Source organism: Rhinolophus hipposideros (assembly GCF_964194185.1).
Source record: "Rhinolophus hipposideros genome assembly, chromosome: 13".
NCBI lineage: Eukaryota > Metazoa > Chordata > Mammalia > Chiroptera > Rhinolophidae > Rhinolophus > Rhinolophus hipposideros.
Genome location: NC_138059.1, coordinates 1,901,294 through 1,918,100, shown reverse-complemented (window position 1 = coordinate 1,918,100; position 16,807 = coordinate 1,901,294). Strand labels below are relative to the sequence as shown.

General features: G+C 56.3%; 1 protein-coding gene across 1 annotated transcript in view; it reads right to left on the bottom strand.

Moving 5' to 3' along the window:
• Window positions 1–11,248, bottom strand: part of SLC45A4 (solute carrier family 45 member 4) — a 52,181-nt gene extending 40,933 nt beyond the window's left edge. The window contains exon 1 of the mRNA XM_081071078.1: window positions 10,875–11,248. The gene's annotated coding sequence lies outside the window, so the exon portion shown is untranslated. The remainder of the gene's footprint in view (window positions 1–10,874) is intronic.
• Window positions 11,249–16,807: the final 5,559 nt, after the last annotated feature.

Below are 16,807 nucleotides of genomic sequence, written 5' to 3'. Positions count from 1 at the left end.
GTATTCAGCACTAAAAAGAAATGCGCTGTCAGGCCATGAAACGACACACGTGGAGGAACCTGAAATGCACATGACAGTGCAAGCAGCCCGCGTGAGAAGGCCACACAGTGTAGGATTCCAACGGTACCCATTCCGGAACAGGCGACACTACGGACACAGTAACGAGCTCGGTCACTGCCAGGAGGGGCTGGGGGGGAGCGAAACAGCTGGAGCACAGAGGGTTTCCAGGGCAGAGAAAGTCCTCTGGCATGAAATTCTAATGGTGGGTGCACGTCATCATACACGTGTCCAAACCCCCAGAATGTCCAACACCAAGAGTGAAGCCTGATGTAGACCCTGGACCTGGGGTGGTTATGATGTCGGTGAAGCTCATCGATTGTAGCTCACGTAAGACTCCGGTGGGGCGTGTTGATAATGGGGGAGGCGCTTTGGGGTGGGGGAGCATATGGGAACTCTCTGTATCGTCTCAATGTTGCTGGGAAGCTAAAGCTATTCTAAACATTAAGGTTTATTAATTTAAAAAAAGTTGTGTTCTTATATTAAAAAAACAAGATACAAAACATCCGACAGAAAGCAATTGAGAGGCTGTCATACTTGAACGTGACGTACGTCTCACGCCTGAAATTATCGAGTCATGAATCCACCCGCCTCCAGGCATTGTGTGTGTCACCTGCAGAAACGCAGGCTGGTTTCCTCTAATCACTCAACGTGCTCCTAGTCTAGGACACGAGAGCTAAGGAAATACAAAATAAATGGAGTTAGGTGTGTGACTTTGTGGTGTCCCCCAAAAGCCCAGCTCAACATCCGTGAGGGTTAGTTTGCTGTGGTCTGAGGGTCCCCGAAATTCATGTTGAATCTTACCCCCCAATGTGATGGTATCAGGAGCTGGGGCCCTTGGGGTGATTAGGCCATTGGGGGGCCCTCGCGAATGGGATTAGTGCCCTTATGAAAGAGACCCCAGAGCTTTCTGGCTCCTTCTGCCATGTGAGGACACAGCAAGGAGACCTCCCAAGACTGAAAACTGGTGAATCTGCCGGCCCCTTGATCTTGGACTTGCTGGCCTCCAGAAGTGTGAGAAGTAATGCCTGCTGTTTGTAAGTCGGTGGCATTCTGCTATGGCAGCCAAATGGCCTGGGTGTGAACCAGTCTGAAGCAGGACAGCCATGGGAACGTTTAGAAACGCATGTTCCTGGGCTCCAACCCGGTCCAGGAGCCAGACCCGTGGGCAGGCGGGGAGGCTGCCCTGCAACTCGCTCCACTCCCTGCAGACAGCGACACGTGTGCTGGTTCCACGTCTGAGTCCTGACTGCAAGGGCTCCCCTGGCGTGGCTGTGAACCTGCTGCCCTTTTTCCTCAAGCGTCCCCGTCCGGCCGGGTGCCGCTGCTCTAGATAAAAGGACCCAGAGCGCCACGCTGACTCAGGTCTTTAATACCCCAGCCTTTGTGTGTTCTGTGTCACAAGACACTGTCAAGGACACTTCAGAAAGCAAACAGGGCATCTGTCAGACCGCCGTCCTCTTCATTTGCACGCCTTTTGATCAGTTTGCTGCGAACTTGGTGTTGGGGGGGTGGGGGAGGGCCGTGCCCGTGAAAGTGTGCACGAGTGTGAGAGAGCACGTGTGTATCAACTACTCTGAGCACTAACACACTGAATCAGGAGGCAAGGAAAGGGGCCCGGGGGGCTGAGGGAATGAAAGTACTGCTACGCTGTAACACATCAGCCTAATTCAAGTATCTCTCCCTGGATTCCTATCAGGGTAACAAGCAGGAGCGGCTCCTTCTCCTGACTTCTCTCCTGTTCACTACGCACCAGCCCTGCGCCCTGGCCCGACCCCTGGAAAGACCTCTGGTGGGGTGGGGAGTCTCCTCCTTGGCCCTCCTACACGGGGCCTCGTCCAGAGCCAGGCTGCCGGCTCCCGTAAGAGGCCCTGGTCACAGCACTCATAGCAGGCGCCCCACACCCACCGTTCCTGCCTCTGCTCCCGTCCTCGTTACTCCCCCGTCCACCAGAGAAACTCAGAGCCGGGTTCTCAAGACCCAGGGAGCCTGGTGTTCTCCAAGGTGACCAGGCTCTGTACTTTCTTTCAGGCCCCATCACCCAACACCAGTGTCTCTACCTTTTTCTCACCCTGGCAAAGGGAGGAGGTGCTTCCCACAGGGGCACACAGCAGCTGCCCGTCCTGTCCACTCCACTCGCTGACCACGCGCCAAGGGCCAGAGGTGCTCGGACCACCAGGCGTGCTGGTGCAGGCGCCCAGATGGCTTTAAACAAACGACTGCAGGAGTGGTGAAGAAGAGGACGGCGCTAACCCATAATCACTGCATTCAAAACGGAAGGCCAGCTTTTACAGCTCCCTCCCGCTGAGAGGAGCAAGGCAATCACAGAGCTCCGAGAAAATCCCTTTGCCCTCTTCTTCTGAGGAGGCAGAAACCAGAGTGTCAATACTAGTGAACAGTGGAGATTTCACACTACTTAAGAACACTTTTAAAGTCACCACACCCTCCAGCAGCTCACAATTTCACACCCATGTGGAATTTTTCAGGAATTACTGCACTTAATAGAAACTGAGTCTGAAGTCCAGTGGCTCTCAGGGTGTGACCTGGGCTCCTGCGGCACGAAACACTGCCCAGCCCGGCTTCCAGATGCTTTGCTCCAAACCATCAGCTGCCTGCCTGCCTGCTGGGGTCTCGCTGCCTGGGGCCTGACACCAGCACAACCCAGTGAACTTGGCCTGGCAGCTGGGAGACCTGGGAGGGGCCGGTTTTCTCCGTGGTGGATCGGAGATCCCCAAGCCCTCCCGCCAGCCCAGGGGCTTCCGGTCCCCTCACCCCCACAGCAGGGGAGGACCACCTTTGCTTCCCACTGCCCCACCACAGGCCGCCCTGGCTGTACTTGTCCTCCCCGGCCCTGCAAGACCATGACCCCCAGGGCAGGCAGAGCATGATGGGATGCATCTAGAAGGTCGGGTGAAGTCATCTCCAGCGCTGCGCTCACTCAGCTGGAGGCCCCATAAGGGCCCACCTGGCAGGACACACGGGGTGCCCGCTCGGGCTGTGCCCAGCACACTGCACCAGCTGTGCCCACTGGGCAGGAGGCGCATGGGGAGCACCGCCCCCGGAGCAGTACCAAGAGGCGTCCGGGGAAACCGCCCTTCCAGTTGCTGAGGCAACCGGCCAAGTACAAGATGAACGCTACCCACTCACAGGGCTTAGTCTGTCTTGGCTAGCTCAGCCAATTCCAGAAGCCACCTTTCCGTCTGCAAAGGAAAACACCCGAATTGCCAACACAGCCACGGGACCTAACCAGGAATCCCTTGGGCCACCAGGGCAGGGCTCGGCTGCAGGTTCCCACGGTCGCAGACCTGCCCAGACCTCTGAGAACTTCATCTCTTAGAATGGTAACATACAGCGGGCAGTGGGGTGAATTACCTGGGAGCAGACAGCCAGACCACTCCCGAAGGAGGCGGGGGAAGGCCCGGCTCCTCTCCACCAGACAGCACCCTCTCGCAGCTTCCCCGCAGGAAATGCTGGGGCTGTATGTGAGCCCACAGCCCCCAGCACTGTCCCGCACAGACAGCAACACCGACAGACAGTGTCGCATGCCAGACCAACACCTGCCCTCTTCCTGCCGACACTCTGCACCGGCTAAAAAGCAGGATGCCAGATCAAAATAAGTAGTGGTATATTGAGGCTAAATCGGCAAACTCCAGTGACAGTTGGTACAACAGTAAATATTTTTAACATTGGATCGTAGAAAGTACTTCCTATAATGTAGGGGGCAAGGCATTTGGACTGAAGTCACGCTCCTTTTTAAACAGAGTCCTCCTTCATCTTCTCCTAAAACAGTTACCAAAATAGGAAGGAGAACAGCAGGGAACCAACACTCAGAAAGCACCTAACAGGAGCTCATTTAGGAGGAAATGACGCTGAAACAGGACAAACTGCCCCCGAAGGAAATATCCTCTGCTACCTGCATTCTGTTCAAACACAGAAAAACTTGCTCACTTCACTTTTTACCTCTGACCTTTGTGTGGTTTTCCTTGATTCGCATAATCAGCTGAGCAGAAAGGCGGTTTTGTTTTTTAATTAAAAAGCAATGAGGCTTATTTTTTTCCTCCCCTCCATCTAAATGTTCCAGCGCTGATTGCTAGCTGCAGCCACTCGAGGCCGAACGAAGCTGGGGCTGCCATGGAAACCAGCAGCACGCATGTACACTGCACAGTGCGCAGCTCCAGAACGCCGGCCGCCGGGGGAACTCGGCTTCAGGATAGACCTGGAAAGCCAAAGGAGCGACCACTGCCCACGTTCCAGGCTAAACTAGCGCTTCTCGGAACGTCTCATTACCCCATCTAGGCGCAAGGCCAGGTGCCAGGTACCAATAAATGCAGTCTGTCACCCATGATATGGGAGAGAGAGAGGCAGGTCGTAAGCTGCCTAAAGATACTCATCACAACCAAATCGCACTAAAAAATAAAAATTTCTCATGCTACGCTATTTAAATACAATCAAGAAAGACAGGGGAATGCTTAAGGAATGCCACTCAAGACTGCCAAGACGTAATGACACCTTTCGATGTATTTACGTGTAAAATCAAAGCGAAGCACGTTCCAGATTCTGAATTTATCCTAAAGCAAAAAAGGATACAGAGCAAAAGAAAAACTGGAAACTACTGACTAACAAGATGGAATTGTCCGAATTATGGTCACGTGTCAGGTAAACAAAACACCAATGTTTTTAAAGAGGGGAAATATGAACTATATTTGAGAAACGACAAAATTAAAACTGTTTTTAAAAAAATTTTGGTGAGGGGCGGCCGGTTAGCTCAGTTGGTTAGAGCGCGGTGCTCTTAACAACAAGGTTGCCGGTTCGATCCCCACAAGGGCCACTGTGAGCTGCACCCTCCACAACTAGATAGAAACAACTACTTGACTTGGAGCTGAGGGGTTCTGGAAAAACACACTTAAAATAAAGTTTAAAAATATATATAATTTTTTGGTGAACGAAGAGAACTTACATGTGGCTTTGGCCTGGGGTTAAGTTTATTCTTACTTTCTAAGACCACAAAAACAACAACAGAAGCCAGCGTTCATTCAGCTCCTCACACACCTGAAGCTCAGGTGGCAGGTCAGCCATGCAGAGGTGGGATGAGTCGTATGTGCAGCGCGGCCTCGCTGAGCACAACAACGGGGTCTCAGGCCCCAGGGCAGCGGCCGGTGAAGTCTGTGCATGCTTCCGAGGCCCCTCCTGTCCCACGGACCCCTTCCGTCACTCACAGGAAGTTTCACCACAAGGAAACAGCGGTCCCAGGACAGTCCCCATGGAGGAGCCGTGGTCCTCCTCAGGCCCCCCTTCCTGTCACCTCAGGTAAGCGGCTGGGAGCAGGACAAGACAACTCTTCCAGAAGCGTGTGGGGAGCTGTGAGACCATAAACCACACAATCTGTCCTCCACCTCTACAGAGAGGAGTAAGCCCTTAACCAGCAGGTCCCCCGATTTTCTGAGAAGACACGGAGTTTGGTACTGAAGTGACTTCAGTGTTCAATAAGGATTATTATCATTCCATGAACTGAATTGTGACAGTCCTCATGCTGTCAAAACTGACTTCCTAAAAACTGGGATTCTTTCAGCATGTAGCAAAGGCCTGAAAATGTGCATTCCCTGTTAAAAAGGGGTTCCCAGGCCCAATCCCATCGTGTGTGGAGGCTTCCCCTCTCGGACACGAGCAGGATAGCCAAGAAGTCAACTCAATTGTGACACAGCCATCCCGGAGATAATCAGGTTCCAGAGGTAAAAGGCCCAGCCGCAAGGCCCCTCTCCACTTCAGAGGCCACCTGCAAGCCCAGCGTCCCACCTGTGCCTCTGACCCACTGGCTGTGGAGCAGAGAGGTTCTTAGGACCCCCTCCCCAGGCTCAAGCCATTTGCTAGAACAGCTCACAGATGCAGGAAAACCCATTTTCTCAGTAGATTCTGATTTATTACGAGGGATATTAAAGGACACAAATCAGCAGCCAGATGGAGATACACAGGACGAGGTCCCTAACAAAGGAGCCTCTGTGCTCGAGGAGCTCGGGGACCCACACGGTGGCACAGGGACATGGAAGCGGTCTGGTTCCAAGGACCAAGGAGCTGCTCTCCTGGGTTGTCATGGAGGCGAGTCGTGGGCCATCAGCAACTGAACTTCTCCAGCCCCTCTCCCCTCACTGGAGCTGGGGGGAGAAGAGGACTAAACTTCCAACCCTCCAACCACAAGGGTGGTTCCCCTGGCAACCAGCCCCACCTTTGGGTGCTTTCCAAACATCACCTCATTAGCGTAACAAAAGACACCTCTATCACTCTCTACACTTAGGACATTCCAAGGGTTTTGGGAGCAGGGGCAGGACGTGTGGATGAGACCAAATATACCCCACGTGGCACCTTTCATCCTGCAGTTCCACTCTCTGGAACCTTCTGGAAGAAAACAAAGACACAGGGATGCTCTGTATCAGTGAGCTGATTTCTGGAAAGTACCACTCAGGGACCTGGAGAATCCTAAGGATACCTGTTGAATAAAGTGCGGCAAATCCACACGTGAAACCATGCAGTGTGGACGTGGAAATATACCTGGTATTAAGTGCAAAAAGCAGGTTATAAATCAGGCACATGTTATGATATTAAGTTTTGCGTTGCTTTTTAAGTATGGACGCAGAGAAAACAGTGTTATCGCTGGGTGATCTGTAATTATATTTTCTGCTTCTATATGACCTAACATTTGTTTTTAGTTAAATAGTAAATTACCTTTAAAAATAGATTTTCGGGTGACCCCAACATCACATAAGTCCTTGGTATGTGGTATGACACTCAGGAGGGTTTTCCCATAAGGAGATTGAACCTCATCAGCCTAGACAGTGCCCACAGAGGCTTTCCCAGCCAGGCAGCCACTGAGAGCGGTGAATGCGGGGTGGGGGTGGGGATGGCAGGTCTGAGAGCCACCTGTGCCTTCACTGGGCTACTGGCCGATCCACTTAGTTGGGACAGACTCGAGGCTGGTAACCGAGAACCATCAAAGAAGCCTTCCCCAATCCGACCTCAGCATTCACGCGGCAGTGACTACAACGCTCCCCAGGTTCTGTGTTCTGTTCACCCCTCCGACCCCTTCTCTCCCCGCGCCCCCCCCCCCACTGTGTGGTGCTTCACTGGGTGTCTACTCCGGCTCCATGGCAGTGAAGGAGTTTCCATTCACCGGTGCCTACCGCCCCTCCTGTAGCTCAGATTTCACTCTGCTTTATTTAGCCTTCTCCCCACTGGACTGAAGCCAAACGGCCGCCCTCGGCTGCCCCGCCACTCTCTCTGTCCACCCCGGACTCTCCCACAGTGCTCGGCACACAGGGGTAACTCACGGTCGGCCTCAACTGCCAGACACAGAGCCCATCCAGGAGGAAGAGGAGTAACCACACTTTTCTCTTCCTCCGGGCCCAGAGACAAGACAGACAGAAGCCGCACAGCAAGGTCAGCATCGTGTGCAGTTAAGACGCCCTACTCGGCCGGTGACGTGGACTCCCAAGGCCAAAAGCCTCACTTGGGTTTCTCAGCTGAAAACACCAACAGGCGCCTTTCCAACTCATTAATCCATGGGTGCTGATGCCCCAGGCGTAAGCACTGGCCTCCAGGATCAGATTCCCGGCTGAGAGCCAGCAGAAGCATGCTGCTTCCAGCCAGCGCTGAGAACACAGCACCAGCCAGGGAAAATGAGCCCGAGCCAGGGAAGGAGCCAGAATTCCCCGGCACCTGTAATCCACGTGAGCTCCGGAAGGGTTCGACAGTTCCAACATGTCAGAAGAGCACACGCCGCTCTCTACAAAACGACCCCCCACACCAGACGGTGCAGATCCACACACAGCCAGCCCAGGGAGGCCACCATTCCAGGAGCCAGCAAGCGGCCTCCAGCTGCTCACCTGAGGGCCGACCGCCACTGCAAGTCAACGGCTGGATGTGGACGTGATCAGGAAGCCGCGGATGACCACACACACTCAGAGTGACCACTGACTTCCCCCCAAGAGTGACACCTTGCCATTAAGCTGGACAAAAGTTCATGACGCGAAGCACAAGTCTCTAAAACCTACGAAAGTAATTAAAACCAAGTTACTCTGGCCCAGCAGTTCTCAAACACACACATGCACAGTAACCTACAAACACGTGACATGACAGTGTGACCCGAATGTGCTATTACAGACACCCATGTGCTAAAAGGAATGGCATTAAAATAGGTTAGATTTTACTTCCACTGGAAACAAATGGCAATTGACTTGGAAGTCACTGCACTTTCCATCCAAGAATCAGCCACACTCCGCCCTGCACACACCTTGGCATCTCAGGTGGGCACGCACGGGGGCTCACGTTCCCACAGTCCTGACACCGGAAAGCACGTGCTTTCACCGTCTGGGCAACTGGCACAAAACATGAACACACAGTGCCAACCAGTTATGATCAGTTTTCAGATGCTTGAAAACAAAGGGAAGGGGTGGCCGGTCAGCTCAGGTGGTCAGAGCGTGGTGCTGGCAGCACCAAGGTTGCCGGTTTGATCCCCGCGCGGGCCACTGTGAGCTGTGCCCTCCTTAAAAAAACAAAAACAAATAAACAAAAAAAACCCAAAGGCAAGGGGAACAGAGTTTCCGTTTGGGGAGATAATGGTGATAATTGCACAATAGTGTGAATGTGTTTAATGCCACTGCAGTGTGCCCTCAGAAATGGTTAAAATGGGAAATTTTATGTTAGGTTTATTTCACCATGATAAAAAGTAAATAAATGCAACACGAGGGACATATCTAGAAAATGACCTGGAAAGTCATGTTAGCAGGCAAGTGGGGTTTTCCCCTCAGGAACCCAGTACATCTCCAAAACGATTCTGCCAACCACCAAGGGACAGCAGGAAGACATGGCACACACGGCCTCCCGGCCCCACCGCGACCACGACCACAGCCCAGCTCGGGGCATTCGTCAGGAGGGAGGCAGGCAGGCAGAGCGAGCAGAGCAACAGCGAAGTCAGCAGAACAGAGTCAGGTGACCCAGGAGGAAGTGCGGGGCCCCTGACTAAGGTCTCAGCAGAACACAAACACGACTCCACAGGCACCCAGAACTGGGTGCGGGCTGCTGGGTGCCGGTGCTCAGGCAGGGGCCACTCTGACCTGTTTGATCAGGGTCCGATAACCTTTCCCACCCCCAGGGCAGCCCTCCTCGTCCCCTCTGCCGCCCTCCCCACCCCAGGACGTGCCCAGGAGCCCGGCCTGGTCCAGCATGCTTACCAGGACTTCCTCGGCCCCGGTCAAGCTGAACGTGCCTCCAGACCTCCCTCCCTGGTCCTCCCCGCGCCTGTCCCTGGAGACGTCGTGCAGGGCCCTGACGTTGCTGGCACCGGCGCCCACACCTGCCGGCCTCACCACTTGCTAAGTACTAACGAACATGGGAGCACTTCCGGCCAGGCCACTAGCTCTGCCCCCAGCCCACCCCACCCGGCACGGTCGGCAAGGGGGGCTGCCAGCCAGAGGGGACGGGCTCTGGAGAAGATCCGGGAAGGAGCTCCTCTTACTAAAAAGGAGCGTTCTCAGGAAAGGCTTGCACTTTTTTTGTTTTTAAAGGAGTAAGTTCACTATCAGTGCTGCTCTCCTTTAGACCTGAACTCTCCTGACCACACAGACGACATCCCCGACCTGCCCCACATTCGTCTTGTTATTCACATTCCGTTTCCTTTCAGAGTGAGGCCCGTTTTCCCTCAGGAAGGGGGTATCTCCAGTTTTAAAGGGAGATTCATAAGAGGGTAGGGCTCCGCGTACAAAAGTCCACTCCTGAAAAGCCTGCCCATCATGAAATGAGCAGCACCCGAATGTCTAGTACGAGACCAGCTCAGTGGCCATCTCTCCCCTCCCCCAGCTCATGCCGAACAATAGCCAGGAACAAACAAATGCCACACGGATAAAGACCTCTTTACAAGAAGAGCAGAAACAAGTCCACCTGTCAACAAAAACTAACTGTTGAGCCCAAGGTTGGAAGTTCAAACACAATCTGCCGATTGTAAACAGTGCCTCAGTTTATCAATGTAACAATAACTCTTTTTCAAAGACTGACCAAGTTCTCCACAAATACTTGCCCTCCAGCATTTTTAAGATACTTTGCAGGATAAATATTAGCTCGGGACTCGCCTACAGAAGTGAAAGCTGCCAAGGAAGCAGTTTCCAAAAGAAAAAGAGAAAGAACAGCGGCCACCGGAGGGCAGGCGGAGGCTGGCCGGGCTGCAGCTGCTGCCCGCGGGCGCTGGGCCGGCCACCAGCCCTCTACCTACCTGGAGGGCAGGGCTGCAGCTGCTGCCCGCGGGCGCTGGGCCGGCCACCAGCCCTCTACCTACCTGGAGGGCAGGGCTGCAGCTGCTGCCCGCGGGCGCTGGGCCGGCCACCAGCCCTCTACCTACCTGGAGGGCAGGGCTGCAGCTGCTGCCCGCGGGCGCTGGGCCGGCCACCAGCCCTCTACCTACCTGGAGGGCAGGGCTGCAGCTGCTGCCCGCGGGCGCTGGGCTGGCCACCAGCCCTCTACCTACCTGGAGGGCAGGGCTGCAGCTGCTGCCCGCGGGCGCTGGGCCGGCCACCAGCCCTCTACCTACCTGGAGGGCAGGGCTGCAGCTGCTGCCCGCGGGCGCTGGGCCGGCCACCAGCCCTCTACCTACCTGGAGGGCAGGGCTGCAGCGCTGCCTCCTGAGGGGGGCACAGTGCCAGGCAATCAACACACAACCCAGCCCGCAGACAAAAACAACTGGAAAATGGAGTTAATTAAAAGGAGAGATCTTAAGATAATTGTTGGGATGAACAAGAACAAGCAGCACCGCAGCTTAAACTTGATTGAAACTTAACTTCTTGAAAGCCTGTAGGGAGCCTGGGCGGCCACTGCAGAGCAGCGAGCAGAGAACCGGCCAAGTGCCCGCGTCCAGGGACCTGCCTGCCGTCGGCAGCCACCCCCAAAGGGCCAGGCTGAGTGGGCGAGCGGCGGGTCCGTGGTGCCAATTCTCACGACCACTCCAGACGTCAGCGCCCTTAACATCACCGGGGGGATCTTTTTACATTTAACACAATGGCTTGCACCTCCACAGGAACTGGAAGCAGACTGAGAACAAAGCCAGCCACAGCGCAGGTGACATGGAAGGCTTCCCCAGCAAGTGACCAGCTCAGGCTTTTCTGAGCCAACAGATGAAGGGACCCAAGAGACTGCCAGTGCAGCCTCCAGAGTCACAAGTGGGGAAGTCACGCGCGGGCCGGGTCCCTCAAGACGAGGCTCAGGGACCTCCACTCCTCCGCCCTCCTCCTGCCGCTCTTCCCATACCAGGGCCCTTCTGTTCTCCTTCACAGGCCTTTTGAAACAAAGTAGCGTGCTCAACATTCTCTTAGTTACTTTGTACTACACTTGAAACAAGGTCCCTAAGCTGCCTACAGAAAACCTTGCAGAGAAAGGAATTGCCCAATCTCCTCTGGGCGCCTAGAAGTGGAACGAGCTGGATGAGACAAGAATCAGGTGGCAGAGCAGGGTCTGCACAGGCCGGCAGGGTGGGACCTGGCACAGGGAGACCAAGCAGCTCTGCCAGGCGGCCTCCGCCGTAGGCCCAGTGCTGGGCGGCCAGCAGGTGTTCTGGCCAAGGCCGCAGGTAGAGAGGCTTCATAAAACCACCCCAAGCACCCGGGAATGTCTGCTGTCTTACAGTTTGCTGCATCCACAACTTGTCATAAGGCACGCTACTGGACCGCACACCCTCACCATCAAACGACACCCCCATTCTGAGCTGGTGCAAAGCCTTTCAAGGGGAGCGAGGCTAAGGCACCCCAGAGACACCGAGAGGCTCTGTGCAGGGAAAGCTGAGGGCACTTCGTGCTCCTCTGGGTGCGGAAGCCAGCGGCAGCTGCCCCTAAGCTAGCTGCCAGGGAAGACTCCCTCTCAGCCGGTCTACAGCTTCCAGTCCAGCGCCCTGGACACGAGGAAACAGGAGGTAGAAGGAAGACAAATGAGAGAGCCCCTGACACTGCAGCCTCAAATGTCCCAACCTCTCCAGAAATTCCAGCGTCAGCGCCAGCTCCAACTCTGCCTCCACTTTTCGGGCTGTCCCAGGGGGTGCAACAGGCCAAGGGCACCAAAGGGACTGAGTTCAGTCGGCTTTTGGCTCCCCAAGGGCAAAGCTTCCGGGGTTTCCCCGCAGCCACTCCTGCGGCGTGAAGGTAGCAGCACAGGCACAGCCAGGCCCTGCTGGCGCTCCAGTCTAGGTGGCCCTGAGCCACGGCACAATGGCGGGGGCTGGTGGATGCCGGAGAAGTCAGCTCCCCACACCTGGGTTGTACAAGCACTTCAGTAAACCAGAGCCCAGGCATGGGGTTCTAAGCAGTGGTTTCAGCTGTAAAATCACAGATATGCTCTTTGAAGGCACAGGTCACTTAACAGGACTGAAAAGCCAGGCACGGGCCATCTTTCTGTTGATCTGCATACGTGGACTTGCTTTAAAAAGGGCTGAGGAACATTTTTCACCTCTACTTTGAACGGCACCTATGAGCACTTTGCCCTGAAATTCAACGACGCTGGTGCCCTTCTGCAATCCATCAAGAAACGAGGTTTGGGAGCTAGGCCCCCACACAGCCACAAGCCCCGAGGACACCTCCGGCTCAGGACCGGGGGCAGGTGCTGCACCAGCGGGCAGAGGCCTGGCCCCGGGCAGTGAGCGGAGGGGCCGGGCAGGCACACCCTGCCGCTCGGAAAGTTGGCTGGAGCTGGGAGCACGGCTGGTGTCTGTAAAACCGTTCCTCCCGGGGGAGCCTCTGGAGACAAGCTCCAAGATGCTTCATTCTTTTCCTTATTTGCGCCTCTGAAAAATAAGCTGTTTCTCCTCTTCTGAAATGGAATACGGGTCAAAACCTTCTACTGTGAATGGTGACCCAAAGAAAAAGGTCACCAGATCCAAAATATTTCTTGTTTGGCCAGTGGCCCAAAGTAACTCGAGTCTGTTTATTTGATTATAGCAGAGCTCTCCTGGGGGATAAAAAACCTAATCCAATAGCACACTGGTCATGACTGTCTAAGCCCAGTGAAGAGGCCGGGGTCCAGGAAGCTTCTCGCTCCCTCGGTGGGTCCTCCTGGGTGCCAGCCCCTCCTCACCCCAGAGACAACAGCTGCCCACTGAGCTGCGGGGTCTCAAGCGTCTGTCCACCAGCACCCCACGGCCCAGGGAGGCCGACTCCCAGAGAACAGACATCCTGCAAAGGCCTGCAAGGACCAGAAATGGGCTGAGAGTGGGGCTCAGGGTCCGCCTGGCTGCCAAGTGGGGCTCCCAGTGCCCCGGGACAGCTCCCCCTGCAGCACCCCACAGTGGCCCCGCGAGTGCGAAGGCAGCACCTGTTCTTGCCTCCACTACGTGGTCCCCCAGCAGCCACGAAACAACGACCATACTCGACATCCCCACAGCCTTCCCTGGATCATGGCACCTCCCAGGCTTCCACTCGATACCTAAACTGAGCCCACACCTCGCACCGTCCTGACCCTTGCCTGCGCGGGCATACCAGCAGCTCCCCACTTTTCCTCCAGCTACACGCATCCGCTTAACCTTCACCAAACCATCCCTAAATCCCAGTGCAGGGTGACGAGCTCGGCCCAGGCCACAGCGGGTCCCCTACTTCTGCAGAAGGACCCACACTGAACATGCGACACACACTCCCGGGGTCAGGTCCCACTGAGGCAGCCTGCCTCACACAGACACACACCCCCCCCCCCGAGAATTCCTGGGAGACCTGCTGGTCAGCGCACCTGGTCCACTTTAAGACATGTCCCAATGTGCAGACCCCAGGTGGGAAAACTGCCCAACAAGACAGATGGAGAGGCAGACACAGCCGGTGGCAAGAAGCCCGTGACAGCGGGTGGTGCAAAATGGTGAAAAGGCAGAGGGAGGAGCAGCCAGCGGCAGGATCTGCACACACTTCCCATGGCCGGCCCACCCCTCAGGGAGCAGCAGCTCCCCGGCCCAGCATGTCTATCAACAGGAGACGTCCCTCTCCCAGAGAATCTCTGAAGACTAAAGAGTGGGTTCAGAGGGACCACCCTCAGTGCTTCTAGAACCAGGGAGGGGGCTTTGGGTCAGCCCCTACCCATGGGGGAGCTGCCCCCCATCTCCTGGGTGAGCTCAGCCTCAAAAAGGCCCAAGGGAGACAGGCCCGAGAGCTCCTGCATCTGTGCCCCCTTCCAGCCCCCAGGGAGGAGGGGGTCTGAGCACATGATCCCTCTTCCCCGCCCCCTCATCTCCCTGCTAGAAACAGGGGACTTGGGAACAGAAGAGGAACTATGGTGGTTTGGGCACAGGCTGTGGGCCAGCCTTTAAGGGGCCCCTCCCCCTGTGCCCCCAGGAGCTCCCAGCCTGAGCGGCGGCCTCACCAGAGCGAGGTCAGCGTGCAGAGCTGCAATGTCCTACCTGCACCTCTCAGCACGTTCCCCACGGACACCACCTGCCGTCCTTTCCAGGACAAGGAAGTGGACGCAGAAGCATGGGGACAGTTCCCAGGCAGGTTTGCCATCGAGGCACACGCAGCAGCACAGCGGGCTGTCCGCCCGTCCGCACACATGCAGGCTGAGCCACCGCAGCTCGGCCCCTGCAGCGGCCAGCAACTCCCCTGGGAAGGCCTCGCAGCCCCTCAATCCCACTTCTCTCGTCCACACTTCCCTCTGTTAACTATCGGGGAAGCAGAAGTTGCCGCCCTTGACAAACCACCACGCCAACGGTGAAACCAGCCAAGCTGGAGCGACAGTTGGTGCTGCCTCCATGCTGTGACTCGGGCAGGGCCCTGCGTCAGTTAGCATTTCTCTCGGCCCTGGACAGAGCAATAGGCAGGCGCAGAGCGCGACCCCACGGACGTGAGCACCGCGGCAGGGTATGGACAGAGCTCCTGCCGCTGCAAACCACACCCAAAGGGCACGACGATCATGGGGCCAAGGCCCGCGGGCCGGCAGGAGTCCGGACACGGACACACAGAAAATCCACACACCTCGCTCTTTCTTCAAGACTCATTTTAACAGGGAGAAGACGTAAGCACAGCTAACAAACGCTTCCCTGCAGATATAATTTACAGCATCGGGACTCGGCTGCCCTGACGGCCTGACAGGTGATGTCACCTGGGTACATAACGGGGTTCTCATGAGGGAACAACCTGCACACACACAGGGCAAGGACAGCGGCTTCGCACCCCCAGCGGCCCGTCCCCCACGGCCCCCCGACCAGGACCACCCCCCGGCCGCCTTCCTCGGAGGCCCTCCAAGCCCCAAGGGCTGGCCCCACTGATCCTTCGTGCTGTGTCTGCATTTCCAAATTCCTTCCAGGGAACAGTCCCACGGCCAGGACGCCAGCCTGCTGGCCGAGCTGGTTGGACAACCAATTAAAGGCAGTTAAGCACAAGTATGAAAATTATTTATGTATTTGGCTACAGAGGTTATTCTTTTGGGCATCTGGTAAGTCTATCAAGAAAAACATTAGGCCACAAAGGTTCACTGTGCCACCGGTCACCACGCCACCCTCTTCAAATGCAGCAGGCTCGCAGCTGGGCCGAAGCCACTCAGCTGGGACAGCTGGTGTCCTGGCGCTCAGACCAGCAGCCAGGCGGACTCTAGCGGCCCCAGCACCTATGGCCCCAGCAGACCGGCACTCAGGCCCCCAGGCCGTCCACGAGGGAGACCCACACAAGGGCCCCGGCAGGTGTGGGCCCCTCCACTCACATTTCTCTCTTTCTCGCCCACAGGTGGTCACGCCCAGGCTGCTCCAAGCCCAAGCTACTTCAACAGCTCCTTTCTGACCGCCACCCCTCCGTCCGGCTGCTCCCAGAATTCCACCTCTGCCAGCGGGTCTCGACTTCCTCCTCCAGGCCAGCCAGTCGCTCATCGCCGCCCCCCACCCCAAGCATCCAGCTTGCGCAAGAGGAATCAACGTGCGGGGACGCGGAGGCCCCCGGAACCAGCCGCTCGCTCACGACCACTGACCTCACAGCACCGGCCGGGACAAGCAGCCCCCCCGCAGCCAGGCTGTGGGGACGCCTGTGCTCCAAGCGGCCCCAAGCGGCCCCAGTGCGGCCTGCTGCTTCCTTCCTCCACCAAGCCCTCTGCCCCTCCCATTCCTCAAGGCACGCGTGCCAATGTCCACACACAAAGTCCTCGTTTCCCCACGGGGACTGCAGTCTCCCTGGAGACCCCAAACCCCCCGCGGCTCTGGGAGGGTGCACAGCTGAGGCTCTGCGAGGGCAGCCCAGGAGCCAGCTGCTATTCTAGACCTTTCTACACACCAACTCAAGCCTCGACAGTCCGGTGAAGGGAACGCTATCACGTACGGGTTCCCAGGGACAGATGAGGAAACGGAGGCACAAAGGGCCAAGTCACGGGCCTGCAGGACGCAGGCTGCGAACCGCAGGGCACACAGCGGGACCCAGACAGCAGCCCTGGGAGCAGGGCTTCCGACCCACGCCGCTCACTGCAGTCACCATCGCAAGGCCACCGGGCTGGGAAAAGGGGCAGGGATGGGAGGAGAGGGCCAGAGCCCCACCTGAGTCTCGCAGTTGTGTTTTCTGTTATGTGGGGGGTCGTCCAGAACATGCCAGCCTGACATGCAGATCATTTTGAGCTGAAATCAATTAAAGCCCAACAAACTCAGGAAGAGGTTTTTTTGTTTGTTTTTTACCTCCCCCTTCCGTTCTTAAAGAGATTCAGATAGAAACATGTGCTTCAGATAGGGAACCTTAGCACAGTCACCTTAAGCATTTTCAAATTAGCAGAGACAGGAAGA